This window comes from Eutrigla gurnardus, assembly GCF_963514095.1.
Source record: "Eutrigla gurnardus genome assembly, chromosome: 4".
NCBI lineage: Eukaryota > Metazoa > Chordata > Actinopteri > Perciformes > Triglidae > Eutrigla > Eutrigla gurnardus.
In genome coordinates this window covers 30,597,386-30,612,477 of record NC_139918.1, presented here as the reverse complement: position 1 = coordinate 30,612,477, position 15,092 = coordinate 30,597,386, and the positions used below count along the sequence as shown (strand labels likewise).

The 15,092-nt window shown below is 45.0% G+C and overlaps 1 protein-coding gene across 2 annotated transcripts in view; it reads right to left on the bottom strand.

The window, feature by feature from the left end:
- chd7 (chromodomain helicase DNA binding protein 7) overlaps positions 1–12,307 on the bottom strand; it is a 66,186-nt gene extending 53,879 nt beyond the window's left edge. The window contains exon 1 of one of the 2 annotated variants that reach the window (XM_084008869.1): positions 11,971–12,307. The gene's annotated coding sequence lies outside the window, so the exon portion shown is untranslated. Of the gene's footprint in view, positions 1–10,685; positions 10,795–11,970 lie in introns of those variants that run through there. The other variant, XM_084008870.1, reaches the window with a different exon arrangement.
- Between the last annotated feature and the right edge of the window lie 2,785 nt (positions 12,308–15,092).

The following is a 15,092-nucleotide window of genomic DNA, read 5'->3' as shown; positions in this document are numbered from 1 at the left end:
AGAAGGAGAACGTATCGTAACGACCAGGAAGTTGCGTTTACTGATGTGGTTTCACAAGACCACACTAGTGATCAGTGTTTTCAGAGGTGGCAGTCTGTTCACACACACACACACACACTCAACAACACGGGTCAGTCTGAAGGGACTCGTACAGAAAAGTGACTAGTGGTGACCCAACTTTCCCAACATTAGGAGCGCAGTTGATCCGTACCGTGCTGGGGCACGATTGTCCACCGTCCCCAGCGGGCTTGATTTTGGACAGAGCGGCATCTTTATTATAAAAAAGGACCGGTCCAGTTTTACTCTGGTACCGCACCACAAGTCTGAAGCCCAAGCCCAACCCAGGAGCCTGCTGTGCCTTGAACAGTCATCAACAGTATTTTCATAAATCGGGTCAATAGCGGGGGGCAATCCGAGTAGAACACTGCACGATAATCAGAGGGGTGGCCTATCAATCATAGCCTATGTCACGTCCATGTTTCGAAATCCACCTCTTCCAATCGTGCCGGCGTCGAGGAAGCGTATCGTCCCACGCTGGCCAAACAACCCGGACTTTAGGCTCAATCGTGCCTGGGCAGGGAACGGATGGCCTAGTGCGACTACAACCTGAATGGATTGCCCAATGCTGAGTAACAATAGACACATTAGTCATCCACGCTCTCACCACAAAGTTAGTACATTCATCTCGACAATCCTTCACAATCACATTACTGTAAGACGTCCTCTTAACAAACTCATAATAATTACATTAAATGGGAAACAAATGTGGTCAAAATCTTGAAACGGTTTTCAAGTGAAATCACACAGTATCACGATGTCCAAAATAATCCATTTCATGTCTCACAAAGTCCTGACCAATCACAAAACAGTTTGCAAGCACGTGGCGTAATCAAGCCATGGTCCTAGTGCAACATGTACATAAATGTTTCTCCCTGAATCAGAACAAAGCGACCAGCTACAGGTCTGAATACGCCCCGTTTGATTTAACTACACTGAGCTTAGTATGCGCTTGTTGTCTTTGGACGACGTAAGTGTGTATTATGACTTCTGTATGACTAAGATGATTAATTATCATACTGGATAATTGTCTAGTCACAGAAAGGACTGGAACAGTATGCGTGACAAGAGGATTGTTTATCTGAAACAGATTCATTTGCAGATATCGGATAGTCGGCTGAACTTGTTCATGTTCAGATAAGTGCATGAATTAAATGTCTTATAACACTGAATGCTGGAAGAACACACGGAAGGCCTGCAACTAACGATGATTTTCATTGGTGATTATTTTCCTCAATAAATCCTTTGCTCTATTAAAACAACTGAACTGGCTTGGTCCAAAAAAAGCCAAATATTCAAGTTACTATATAAAAAAAAAAGACCACGAAAAGCATTACTCACATTTGAGGAACTACAACCATCAACTGATTAGAACGTCTCATTGAAATGTGGCTTAAACGATTAAATCAACCACAGCAACACGGTGGAGAGCAGTGCAACGATGCAGCTCTGGGCAGCATCTTGACATCATGTAACCTGCCGACTTTACACGAGACACTTTCAGGATGGGAGGGATGAGGCTTTTCCTCTCGCTTCTCTTCATGTGCTGTGGCTCCAAGCAAACTACGTCCCAAACCAAAGACTTGAGATACCGTATCAGGACTTCAACCTTGAGGTGACATTTTTGTAATCAAGCTCAAACAAAAAAGTGGGACGGAAATATGAAATGGGGTGTCTCTCCGCCGGGGGCCGGCACATGAGCCTTACGAGTCCAAGAACATAATTAACAGCTCCACAAGGTCCACCTCACCTGAAACCAGAAGTAATCACCGAGTGGCTCCAAAACGTACACTTTTAGCCCACTTGATAAATTAACTGACAATCAGCAGCTAGGTTCAGGAATTCACACCGACTGTGCAGCTCCGTCAAAACCGTAATTATCAAGGCCGCCCGTTCAGCCGAGCAGAAACCACAGAATATCACTGCCAAGTTGGAGCGGAGTGAACGGCCTCTCTGGCATCACGGCCAATCAGAGAGGAGTTCTCCGTTTAACAGGAACTTAAAAGAAAACGAGGCAGATTGCAGTTTAAATGTGCGTCTCTTTGTATTAAACATGCGTTGCCCATTTAGCTCTGTGGTTTTCTACCTGTTCCAGTCTGACTGAAGGTGTGTTGGTCAGTGACGTCGCCCGGTGAAAACCTGTCGGCGCTTGGCCCTCTGGGACGCACCTCTCCCGTTTCCTGCTCTACACTTTTTTTTTAAAACCCATATTTATGGTTTGTCTTGTGTGACCGACGCACCAAGTGCGATCCAAGAGCTCAGAACCTTTTTTTGCAAAACAAGGAGATTTGCAGATTGTATTTGTCCCCAACTACTTTGCATGTCCTGCTGGATCAAATGGCCACAAAGTCGGCGTGTGAACGCAGCGTCAGTCTAGTGGCGAGGGAGGAAGGAGGAAGAAAAGATCAGCTGACGCAGTCCTGTCTGTGCCGTTGAAAGTTTGGCAGCTAAACTGTCTGTAGCCTCCAGGCTTTACTACAGGAAATCTCTGCCATGTCAACAACACCATTTTTCCCACTGAGACACAGACAGGCAGGCACAGACAGACAACACACAGCCGAAGAGAAAACTACACACCAAACGCAGACCGAACCTGAAGTGATCTCCCCTCTTCCTCTGGAGGACACGCGTCCTCCCAAACCACCTCCCATTACCGCCAGGATCTAAGCCGCTATAATTTATACCTTTGTTCCCAAATGGAGGACGGCACGCGGGAGCTGTGGGTGTAATTACGCTCCGGTGAGGGGATGCAGGGCCGCGTGGTCGGGGCTGGGAACCCGGGGCCCGGAAGGAAGGAAGAGCGAGGAGGAGGATCAAGAAAGAGAGAGGCAGCGAAGCTAGAGAAAATCTGGTTATTTTACGCACGGCTGCTCCGTTAATGGACAGTGTGTGTGTGTGTGTGTGTGTGTGTTTCGGGGAGGAGGGGGGTCAGCAGGAAAGGGCTGTGTTTATCCAATCTGTTCCCTGCCTTTACCATGTGGTAGGAAAACCACTGGCCGGCTACCAGTCTGATCCCAGAGGACGTGGAGGCCGAGAGACAGGCACAGGAAAGGAGGAGAGAGAGAGGGAGAAGTAGGCCACGGTGTGTGTGTGTGTGTGTGTGTGTGTGTGTGTGTGTGTGTGTGTGTGTGTGTGTGTGTGAGAGAGGTGAGGACTGCAGGTGTGTATGTGACGGTGACATTGAGAGTAGAAGGGAGAAAACATGCAGAAGAACAACAAGGAAATATCCTGGAATCACTTTATAGTGAGTTCACCATGTTGTATTGCTCTCTGGATGTATGGGGAGGATTATTATGGCCAACATAGTGGACTCAAAGTATCCCACAATTCATCTGGAAAAGTAGTGGTCACTAACCCACCATTATATACCATCATGCATTGCTCGGAAGCAAAATGACAGACGATAGTAGTGATTGAAATAAATCTGATGTTTGAAATTATATTTAATCTGAGAAGATGGCCATTTGTTATTATTCATTTATTTGGGGAAATGCGTTCCCACATTGACGAAGAGCCCATACTTACCTTTCACAATAAAAGACATCACTATTTTCCAGAGGAACTGAAATTCTAAACTAGTCCCCAGTCCTCTACATAGTCCCTAGTTCTCCATCTAGTCCCCTACATACTGTTCACCATCAGCCTGAAACCTTTCAGATTCAAGGTCAAAAGAAAGACAACACACCTGTTGATATTTTAGCACACCGGCCCTGACAATCTCTTCATTTAGTCGCCTGCTGGACGTCTAGCAGTTGTTTGTTTTTAAGAAGTCTCTGGCGGCTCAGACTCTGCTATCATAAAGGCCCCCTAGACCAGGATGTGGACAGGTGGTGAGGTTAGTGGTCACTGATCTGCCAAACCTGACTGGTAACAAAGCCGCCGTGGATCTTTCAAACATGAGACAGAAAACGGACCCACAGGAAGCGGCTGCAGCCAACATCAGAACCAGCTCCAGGTTCTCCCTGAACTGGTAACATGATGGGAGAGGTTTTCTCCCATTTAAAAGTGCTGGTCTGCTCCACTTATCTGCGAAACAGGTCACTAGACACATGTGGTTGAAAACTCATCTATAATTAGAGATGCACTGAGAATGACATCGTTTGAATACATAATTCACTACATTTATGTATTGATTTGTTACAAAGTTAAAGCAACGTTTACGTCGTAATGGAATGATCTCGGTCTTTTTCCTCAGATTGGTGGTCTGTATCAATATCATCAATACCAAAAGCTGGGGATGGATTTATAACCCATCATGGTTAAAAAATAAATAAAAACACTCAACACTGTCTGGCTCCCTATCCTGGTAGAGAAGTGACGAAATAGAGTCCGATTTAAAATGATATAGGATACAAAAATATGTTTTATTTATTTATATTTATGCAGGGAGACCTCATGATTAACGATCATCTTATTTAAAACTAGATTTAAAGTGATTCCAGTATGTTTTAATGCTATTTTAAGACTTTCAAGCATGTTTTGATGATTATCGGGAGACACAGGCCGGTTCAAATCATGAAATCTAAGTAAGACATACAGGCTGACATTCAGATAAGCCTTCATAGCTGCTCCAGACAATTAAATCACTCTAATCATATGAAGATGACGTCTTACATGTATAGTTTTGAGTCTCTCAGACCTACGCAGCTACAAGCATTTGCGTCTGCATTTGGTCCTTAAACTCCATAAATACAAGAGGAGTCGTAGCCATGTTTGACTGCAGAGTCCGACCTACATTCAACTCGGTCGCGCCGCCAGGCCGGACGACATGTACCGATTAGGAGAAGGACAATATCAAACAAAAATTAATGTGCTACTATATTGAATTGAATCAGGCTCTATGTTTCACGTCTCTACCATGATAGAGAGCTAGACAGCCTTTTCAAGTCACTTGTGACGATTATCCTGATAATGGAAACTCACTAGGATCAAGAAATGTAGTTTTTTATTACAAATCCACGATAACTCATTGATCATCGTGCATCACATCCCTCTGGAGTTCAGGTGACTAATACAATACCGGTGTTTGAAAGTCGATGAAACCAAATGAAGATCAAGCAGCTGCAGGTGAGGGGGGGGGGGAGGGAATAGTTGCTCAGTGATGCAAATGAGAGATCACAAGGGGCTCACTGGTACTGTTGCAGGGTTTGGGGGAAAACCCCTGATAAGCCTTCAAACAGTGGAAGTCTTTCAAAAATTACGCGATTTGTCTCCTCAGCCAAAGCAAAACCCACCAGTGGTTTTTGGCCGATTCGTCATCCCTGAGCAGAGAAAGCAAGACGAACATTTGGAAACATTTCTCAGCAAAATCATGACACGGAGTGCTTTTCTGATCCTCAGACTAGATCTGTATTTTTTACTAGAAAATACGAGTAGGGAGGGGACGATAAAGGATTTTAAATCACAGAATTTCCCACAATAGCTTATGTGAGGGCAAACAGGAAGGCTCACACCCACAGTGTATAGACCAAGCGCCATAGCGTGCTACCCCCACACCTCCCTAATCAATCACTGCTATTGACATGCCCTTTTAGGCCAATGGGACAGGCAGGTCTGGACCGTGTCCCCTGGGATTGGCCAGTTCCCCCTCCCTTGCTCCACCTGCCTGCCTGCTAACAACCAATTAACTTCCAGAGTCCTTCCTATAAAGCTGAGGGGTAACTTCTCCCATGGGACCAACACCCCTTTTACCAGAGTCGATGTGCTCTGCAGGATCAAAAGTGCTTCCTTTGTGGGGTTTAAAATCCAGTGGCACAGCAAACATTTTTCAGCAGGATCAAACCCCGGCTGCTGCTGGTGCTCGGGTCATTCATCCGTAAATAAAGAGCAACATTAGGCCCCAATGACTGAAACGATGAGCAACGGTGCGGTTTAAAAGGAGACGTGATGGGAACAGGTTTAACCGGAGAGACGGACACATCTTCTCTCGGTTTCATTTTTAAAAATACATCTCTCCCCTCTCTGACCTTCATCTCCATCGTTCTAACTGGATGTTGATTCCAGTAGCAAGCAGCACTTAACCTTTCATCAGCCACATGGATCACTCCAGAGAACGATGGTGGATGCCACCACAGTGCCATTAAACCCCGGCCTGCGACGGGAAACCGACCAGATTTTTCAGCGATGGGACTCATCGGCAGCTGAGGACACAAAACTCCCACATATTTCCAGTGGAGAGGGGTTTGTTTTGTAGGTTTGCTTATTTGCTTCCCGGCAGCAGAAAAGGTTAGCTGGCGTACAAGAGCTGAGGGATGGAGAGGAAAAGCAGGATGTGCCACACATCAACACTGGGGGAGGTCAAGGATAGATTAAAAAGGCGTGCACGCATATGGGTCAGAGATGTACTTGACAGGCCGTCTCCTCTATCACACATACAGCCCACACACAAACACTTGAGAGCTGTATTAACGCCAGCCCTCTCTTCTAGGCACAGCACTTGGTCCAGAAGGCTCTCGCTGCAGGAGGAGGATGGGGGGGGAGGGGGATGAGAGAGCGGGGGAGGAGGAGGAGGCAGCAGAGGGAGAGACAGGTGAGAGGGAGGGATGAGAGAGAGCGAGAGAGACAGCGATGACACTCAGTTTTGAATGTCACCGCGGTGCTAAAGACCCCCGCTAACCTTTTGGCTGCAAATGAGAGGACGGGAGGGGAGGGGGAGGAAAAAGACAGGCAGGCAAAGATGGAAAGAAGGAGAGATGGAAAGGGGTGAGAAAGAAGAGAAGAAAGCAGAGGAGGGAGCTCATGCGTGGGGAGAGAGAGAGAGGGAGAGAGCGTGGGTGGGTGGAGAGGTGGAGGTGGAGCTAGAGTTGGCAAGATGAAAGAGATGGAGACAAACAACAGCACCGCTTCTCCCGTCTGCTAACAGGGCTGCCGTCCACCACACATGATGACAGGAGACAAAATGGCCACCCTAACAAACACCAGTACTCAGACACCCAACACCAGGCTTCCAACACTGAGCTGTCCAACAGGAGCACTGCAGCATCAGGTGCCATCAGAAACAACATGGCTGCTCCAGATCGGCCTTCACGTCACGCCGACGGCATCACCGCCTCCAAAATACATGGTTGGGCCCCTCCGTGGTGATCCCGAGGCAAATTAACTCTAATCAAATGTGGGAGAAATGCAAAGTTGTAAAACCTGCATTGACCTCATAAAAATAATGCTAATTATAAAGTTCTATCACCCATCAATTATTTTAGATTTTGCCAAGAACTTTGAAGCCATTACTTCCTAAATTGAATAATACACTCACAGCTGCTGCGGAAATAAAACCTGCTCATTGTGCGTTAACATTCAATTTTAGGAAAAGAGACCTGTGGCATATAAATAATGTATTTGAAACTTTAATTGTATAAAAACCGAGATCAATAACGATACATATTCATCAGCCTGCAGCTTTCAATATCTGAATCAACAAGCCACGTTGGCGTTTATTGATGTTGCGCTATGGTGTGATTTTTGAGTTATGTCTGTCAATATAAAATGTGGAGATACAAATACTAAAAGTAGAGGCTAGGGCTGTCTACCAATCAGCACAGAGAGATGTTAAGTCATTCTCTTAAAACTGTAAAAGAGGAGCATGGTGGTTTCTGGGCATTTCCCCACATCCACGGAGAAAATTCCACCCTCAGTTTGGCAACGAACCAAAGCTGCTGTATGTTCCTCTAAAAAAAAAGGTGCTGGGGTTTTCTTTTTGTCAGGCTTTTAACATTAACACCCATATTTCACAACGTCCTGATCCTTAAACAAGATGTCAAGTTACTTTACCTCACACTACATGGGTGGAAAAAACAACAGAGCTGCAAAATACTGACAAAATAACCCATTTATTCCTCCCAAATGTTGCAAATACATTTGAATTTGTAAAAAAATCTACTTCAAAGTATGCGAGTGGGAGCTGATGCTTCCAGTCTGACATGGAAAATCATTTTAATGTAGCGTTGAAAGTGAATTTCAGCCTCCATTGCAGACTCAGACAACCTCCAAAACTAATGGAGCTGATAAGTTAGACTGTTCTCGAGCAGCGGGAGATTAGCAGGGACGTTGGTGGACGACACACAGCCGACAGTCAAATGAGATGGAGGGACGGCGACGGGAACAATGGCCGTTTCACCCCGACAGAGTACAACAACATCAGTGTTTTCAGCTACAAGTTTTAGCGCTCTCTGCATGCCAATGGTGGCACAACTGACTCGTCAGTCACTCACACAGAAACACCTATTTTACCTTCAGCTGCACTTACAAATGTAGCCGTCTTGCTCCTGAACCAGCCTGAAAATGGTGAGTGTTGGTTTAACAAGGTCAATAGAAGGTGGCACGCCGCGGGTGAAAACCTTCAGATAATCACAGCCGATCACACTATCGAGTTGCGGGTTAAACAGGGAATGGCTCATTCCAAAGGGCGGCACGTTGACGGGATCAAGGTGTCTTTCATTCGTCCCAAAGCTCAAAACGATGGACTGAAGGAACACGACCACGTTGAAATATTTTACCGTCGTTAGAAGTGTTGGTTTTAGTGTGTTGGGACGGATGCATGTGGAAAAGCAGCACCAGCGCACGGATGTTAAGGCTGCAAATTGAACTGCGTCATTCTATGAAATCTCAATTAACTGGTAAATCTTAGTGTTGGTACAGTGTGTGGTGTATCCCCATGTCTTACGGGGGCAGGGATTTCCCTGCCCGTGTGTGGGGATATCACCAACACGCCAGGCACTGGCCCGAAAACTGGAAATGACACACTTACGCGTGACAAAAAACCCACATATTTTAGGCTTGCCTTAAATGAGCCCCACACACTCAACAATAATTAAAATGTAAAGTGATGGTCCCACTAACTATTAAGCAACATTTAGGGCGGATTCGGACTGTGTTCAGGTGCAGATCTGAACACAGCAATCGCACTCTGTTTGGAAACAACCCATCCGGGCCGAGACCTCCTAGAGTGGGGGGGAGGGGGGGTCTCGACACGCTGGCAATCGCTCCATGGAGCGTTTTGTTTTGGGTGAGGATGCAACCGACCCACAAACCGACACAATTGCTGTCGTACTCACACTGTGTAGGGTTGAGCTAGCAGTCGTCATGGAGCTATTTATTTATTTATTGGAGCTACTTCGCCCCACAAAATTCTGACCAATCAGAAATCAGTTTGCAGGCATGTGGTGTTTAGGGTGTTATCATTGGCATTGTCCTGATTGCAGTCTGAACACAAATGGAACCGAGGTCCTCGTGTAACATGTATATACATATTTCCCCCTGAATGGGAACAAAGCAAACTAACTACAGGTCTGAATACACCCGTAGTTTCAAAAGCTAGTGCTGGACTTTGTCGGAGGATTACCGAGCTGTTTTTTGCGGATCTATGTGCATGTGATTGTTTTAAAAACAATGTCTAAAAGGCGCACATTTTTTTTAAAACGCAACATGAAAAAGTTTTTTGTGTAACAAAGTATCAAAGCCACAAAGAAAATCAAAAGCTGCCACCATTAAACTGCCTGACTAAAGTTAAGCAAGTTAAACTATATTAAGTTAAAATATATAAAACCAATACAAACACATGGAACAAAAACTTTATGCTTCCCATCTCCAGCTCACGCTGCCTTCACATGGTACCGGAATCGTGGTAAATACGAGTTACAGACTCAAATTGCACATGAACTCCCCCTCAAGTCGTAATTACGAATAGGGAAAATATGAGATCATTTTGATATCCGAGTTCCTGAGTTGGTGGGACCGGAACCTTTCAACGTGGCGGAGAAGAGGACAGATTCAATAACGGGTGGTGCAAAATGATTTACTTTGAATGGTGCAACAAGTTTTAGTGGTGTTCTATCCAACTTCACAGTGGGAAGCAGGATCCTACAACTAGCATGTGAAGGCAGCATAAGTCCAGACCAATCGCTCACAAACTACAGCAGCCTTGTGGCTGAAGGTGGGGGTGCCTCAACTTTAACCACAAGACAGAGAGACAAACGGGAGAGAGAGGCCAAATAGTGCTGAACATCTGTTGTGTGCTGTGCGTGTGTATGTGTGCGCGCGCGCGTGTGTGTGGTCGGGGCCTCTTATCTCCCCCTCTGTGGCCCGCTAAACATGACTAGCTGCCATCTTGGCTCACAGACACAAGGTGGAGGGGGGAAGCGGCTCCTGGCTCTCCGGCACACAGGAGCAGGAGGAGAGAAACATAGCGAGCCAGCACGTGAACGTATCAGACTGAATAAAAACCCCACTATGTGAGAATACAATGCTCCGTGTGTTTGTTTTTTGGGGGGGATACGGCGCTTAGTTCTCCCAGAGATGGCGCAGCCAAAGTTGCGTGAGAGCGACACGGTGACCATTATGCAAGTTGACCGATCGCAGAACACATAATGGAGAAAAAGGACAGAAAAACACACGTCCGTGTGTCCCGTGAAGGCACCTCGCTGTTAACTAGAGAGAAGTACGTGGAAACGAGGGCAGGTGTTTTTTTATTTTCTCTTTTTTTTGTGTTTTTTTTTTTTAGCTGCTCCGTTTTCGCTCCGTCCACATAAACGTAACAAGTGTAGCCGACGTAGGTTACCAAACTTCGGCATTAACGTTATCAACAAGCGGCCACAAGAAAAGACAAAAAAGAGGGGGACGTAGCGTCACTTTACCTTTTAACCTCGACGACAACAACAACAACAGAAAAAGTGAAGCGAAAGATGTGAAAAGTTGATTTCCTTGCCCAAAAGCTACGCTTCGACCGACAACCGCCCCGAGCAGGTTACTAGCTAGCTCGGGGAGGAGGAGGTGGGGGGTAATAAGTGGTGTTCGCCGCACACACAATGGGGATGAGAGCTGGCTAGCAGGCTAGCAGAACTTCGGTGTCCTCGCTGGGCTAACCCTCCAGCTAATTAGCCTCTGAGTGGTATTTCGCACGTCGTTCCGGAGCAGCTTCGCTTCACCTCCCGGTTTATTTTACAATTAAAAGTTGAAACACTTTACCCCACAGTCTCATCAAAACCCACACGGGAGGACCAGAGCGTTTCCCGGGTGTTTAAATCGGGTTTTAATGGTATAAAAAACACGGTTGTGTGCAATGACCGCCTGGCCTCGCTGCCCCCCTCCACCCCCCCTCCTCTGTCCCTTCCGTCCACTAAATCTAGCGACTACTACGGACACTTCACGCTGCCCTCTCCCCGGTAAAACACAGCCATTCAGTGGAAATACAACCACGAATGTGTAGGAACTGATTCAACTCCGCCGGAGGGTTTGTGTGTTGTGTTTTTATCTGAGCGGAATCCGCCAAGTATTCCTCCGCTGGGAATGTGAGCGAGCTGCGCTCGTCGAGGCGGCCGGTGACTCACCTCTACGCTCGAGCCACCTCGTGTCTCCTGGAAGCTCCGACACAATTAGCTAACAGGGCTAACACTTTAAACCCGAAGCGAGTCCGAAGTTCACCTCACAATGAAATCAACAAGTTGTCACGGTGTGTGTTCTGGGGGGTCCAGAAAACAGCGAGGCTCCTCTTTTCCACTTTTCAACTAACTACGGGACTGTTGTGTGCGCGTGTGTGTGTGTCCGTGTGTGTGTGTGTGTGTGCGCGCGATTCAGCGGGTGGCAAAGCTAAACTTGCTATTGTTAGCATGTCGGCATGGCAGCCACACGGAGCTTCAATTACTTTTCTGCTGAAATGAAAGAAGAATAATTCGAACAACGGCTGAATGGAGCGGCCGCGGAGAGAGGCGAGCCTCCCGCGATGAGTTAGCACCATAACGGGCGGACGACGTCGCACACCGTGCGTTTAAAAGAGTGCGATTACGGTGAAAAAGTACGGAAAACTTACTGATCGGAAAGAACATAAAAGGTGGTTTTGGTTCGGGATGAGTCGTTTTCTATCGAGCCCTCGCAGTCGTGCTGAATCTCATTCAAATAAAACGTGATTATTTGTTCGCTTACCCAACAAGCTCGGTCACTTCGGGCTCTTTTTATCGAACCAACTCCTCGGTACTGGGTTTGTATCTCCGCTCGCTTCACAGGAAAAAAAAAATCCACCGTGGTCCTTTTTTTTCGCTTGAAATATAAATAAACAGATGGAGGAGGAAAAAAAAGTTCAAGTTAGTTATTCATGAAATATTTGTCTCCGGCGTGTCTCGCGTCTCGCGACCTCGCCGACTGGTGCGCGTTGCTCTTCTCTCCTTTGTGTTAATTTCACTCAAATCGAGTTTAATCCGATCGATCCCTCGGCTTGGTCGCGCTCCCGAGTCCTTCCCCCTCCAGACACTCGCTCACCTTCCTCGGCCAGGGGGGGCGCGCTCCCGAGAATCTCTATATGAGAGATAAACAGGCGGCGTGCGCGGTCACTGACCCCGCCGTGCCCGTGTGACGCTCTCTGTGAGTTCTCTATGTGGGATTGTAAAAAAAAAAACACGAATTTGATATTTCACCATTTCATCGTTTCGTTTTTAATGTTTTTTTTTATGGCGAAATGTATGGAAACCCATGAATGCCCGTAACTGCCAGAAAAAAGAGGAACTTTATCAAAAATAATGACTTAGTATCTGTATTTGTGAGGCACTAAGTAATTATTTTTTAAATACTATGTCACTATTTTGAGATACTACATCATTATTTTGAGATACTACGTCATTATTTTAACATAATACTTCATTATTTAAAAATAAGCCATTATTTTGATACAGTTTCAAAATGTTTTGAGATACTACATCATTATTTTGAGATACTAGGTCAATATTTTAGGAGAAGTCATTATTTTGATCATGTTTCTCATTATTTTTGAGATACTGCGTCACTATTTTGAGATAAGACATTTTTTGAGATACTACGTCACTATTTTCATTAAGTTTCTCAGTACTTTGAGATCATTTTTAGATACCAAGTCATTTTTTGAGATACTAAGTCATTCTTTTCTCGTTGTGAGATAATAAGTTATTATTTTTGAGATACTACATCACTATTTTGAGATAATAAGTACTTTTTTGAGGTGCTATGTCAACGTTTCTCACTATGTTAAGATACAAGTAGTCCACAAACCAACGGGTGACGTCACCATGACTACGTCAGCGTTACCACGGGGTCATCCTCAATCATACAATATAAAGTTAAACGAGGAGTTGTTGGTTTAGCCTGACAGATTACATTTACACAGAAAGATTTACAGTCAAGAGCATCCAACGTAAAGTTGGGAGGAATTTGATTTGATTGTTGGAAAGATAACACACACACACACACACACACACACACACACACACACACACACACACACACACACACACACACACACACACACACACACACAAGGTGACGTCGCCTTAGTCCCTGAGGGTTCAGGCCTTAAGGCCTGAGGAGGGACTTTGGGATCCCCCTGCCTTGGTCTTGACTAAGTCTGGGCTGTCCAGAACACTTTGGACCAGAATCTCTGCTGACAGGTCTGCAGTCCCTCGTGTTGAAGCGTGTTGAACCTCATCCACCTGATACATGTTTCATATTTTTCCCTCCAGAGAGACTTTGAGAATATTTCCCTCCCGTTCGGATGGATCCTGGTTTCTGCTCGTTTCACTATGTTTTGAAAATCGACGTGCAGAGACTTGAAGCTTCCCTGAGCGAGTCGATCCATCACCGTGAACATTGTGTCCTCTGTTACTGTAGTTAGTTATGTTATCACAGTGTCGAACATCTCGACTGTTTAATCTGACTGTAAAGCTACAAACACAGATAACTCATTATTCACATGCACCATTTTGATTGACTGTTTGCTCACAGTTGAACCATTGTTTTCTCATCTCAATCGTTTTTGAATGATAACAATTTTGATATCACCTCCTGTTTATCTGCGTTAACACGGACATCATGCAACGCAACTGTGAGCCTAAAGTTTCCACGAGAGGTTTGTCAGGAAACTAACATATTATACCGAGGTCCTGCCCCGTCCTGTTATTTCAGAATAAATATGTTCACTAGTCAACAGAGAAAGACAAATATTATGTAGATCCAGCTTGAATTGTTCCCTGAATTCCACATCTGATGTTCGTCAGTTTAGCAGATAATGTTTCAAGTCAAGTGCGTCGTAGGTTTGTCATCGTATCATTTAGTTTAGTGTGAAACCGGTCGGTGAACGACATCTCTGGTCTAACTCACTTCACCGTGTGTCTGAGGTGAAAGTAACGTCATTTTGTTTTCATCTGAATCTCTTCCGGTTTTCTTTTAAATATTTGCACGCAGAAACCTTCAGACAACATTAAACAAACGTTGTGGCTTCCTGTTTATCACTCATATTTCTAAACATTTAGATTTTAAAAAATATAGAACTCCAACATTGAATAGAAAACCAACAAATGTGTATATTTAACCTCCTGGCCTCTAGGCAGCAACTAAATATGAGATATAACTTACACAAATATGATACATCGGTAAAATACTATACTGCTTAATTCTTTGTCATCAGCTGGAGGATTTCTACATTATCATCGTGTATTTTACCTCAACATCTGCTCAACGCAGTTCTGGTATTATTGGAGCTGAAATCCTGTAGAAAAAAAATCAAAAAGGTCTAATATTTGAATTCTATAATCCAAAATGGCTTCGCCGGGAGGTAGAAACGTTTCTACTCATGTTGCCGTTAGTGTAAAAAATAATGTAATAGTAATAATCAGGGGGACTTCTGCAACTCAAAGAAGGAAAGTTTCATGTGGTGCTCCCGTTTACGGCAGAAATATGTAGTCCCATTAAAAACTGTTGACAGCAAGGTCTGTAATCTATCCAACGGTCTAACAGGGACCGTTTCTGGAAAAAAGATGATACAGTTGATCGTTTTAAATGTCATTTTCCAACCTGCAGGCGCCACAAATTCAAAATATGTGTCAAAATGTCTGCTGTGGAAAAAGGCCATGAGGCAGAAATTGAGACACGTATAAGAAGTGAAGAGTAAAACTAAAAACTATCTGGATTGTTGGATCCAAGAGGATCTAACCGACTCCAGGCGGCAACTAATATAAATCTGATTGTATAGAAGTCTACAGAAAATTACCCTAATTCTCTCAGTAAACATTGTAAATAGGGGT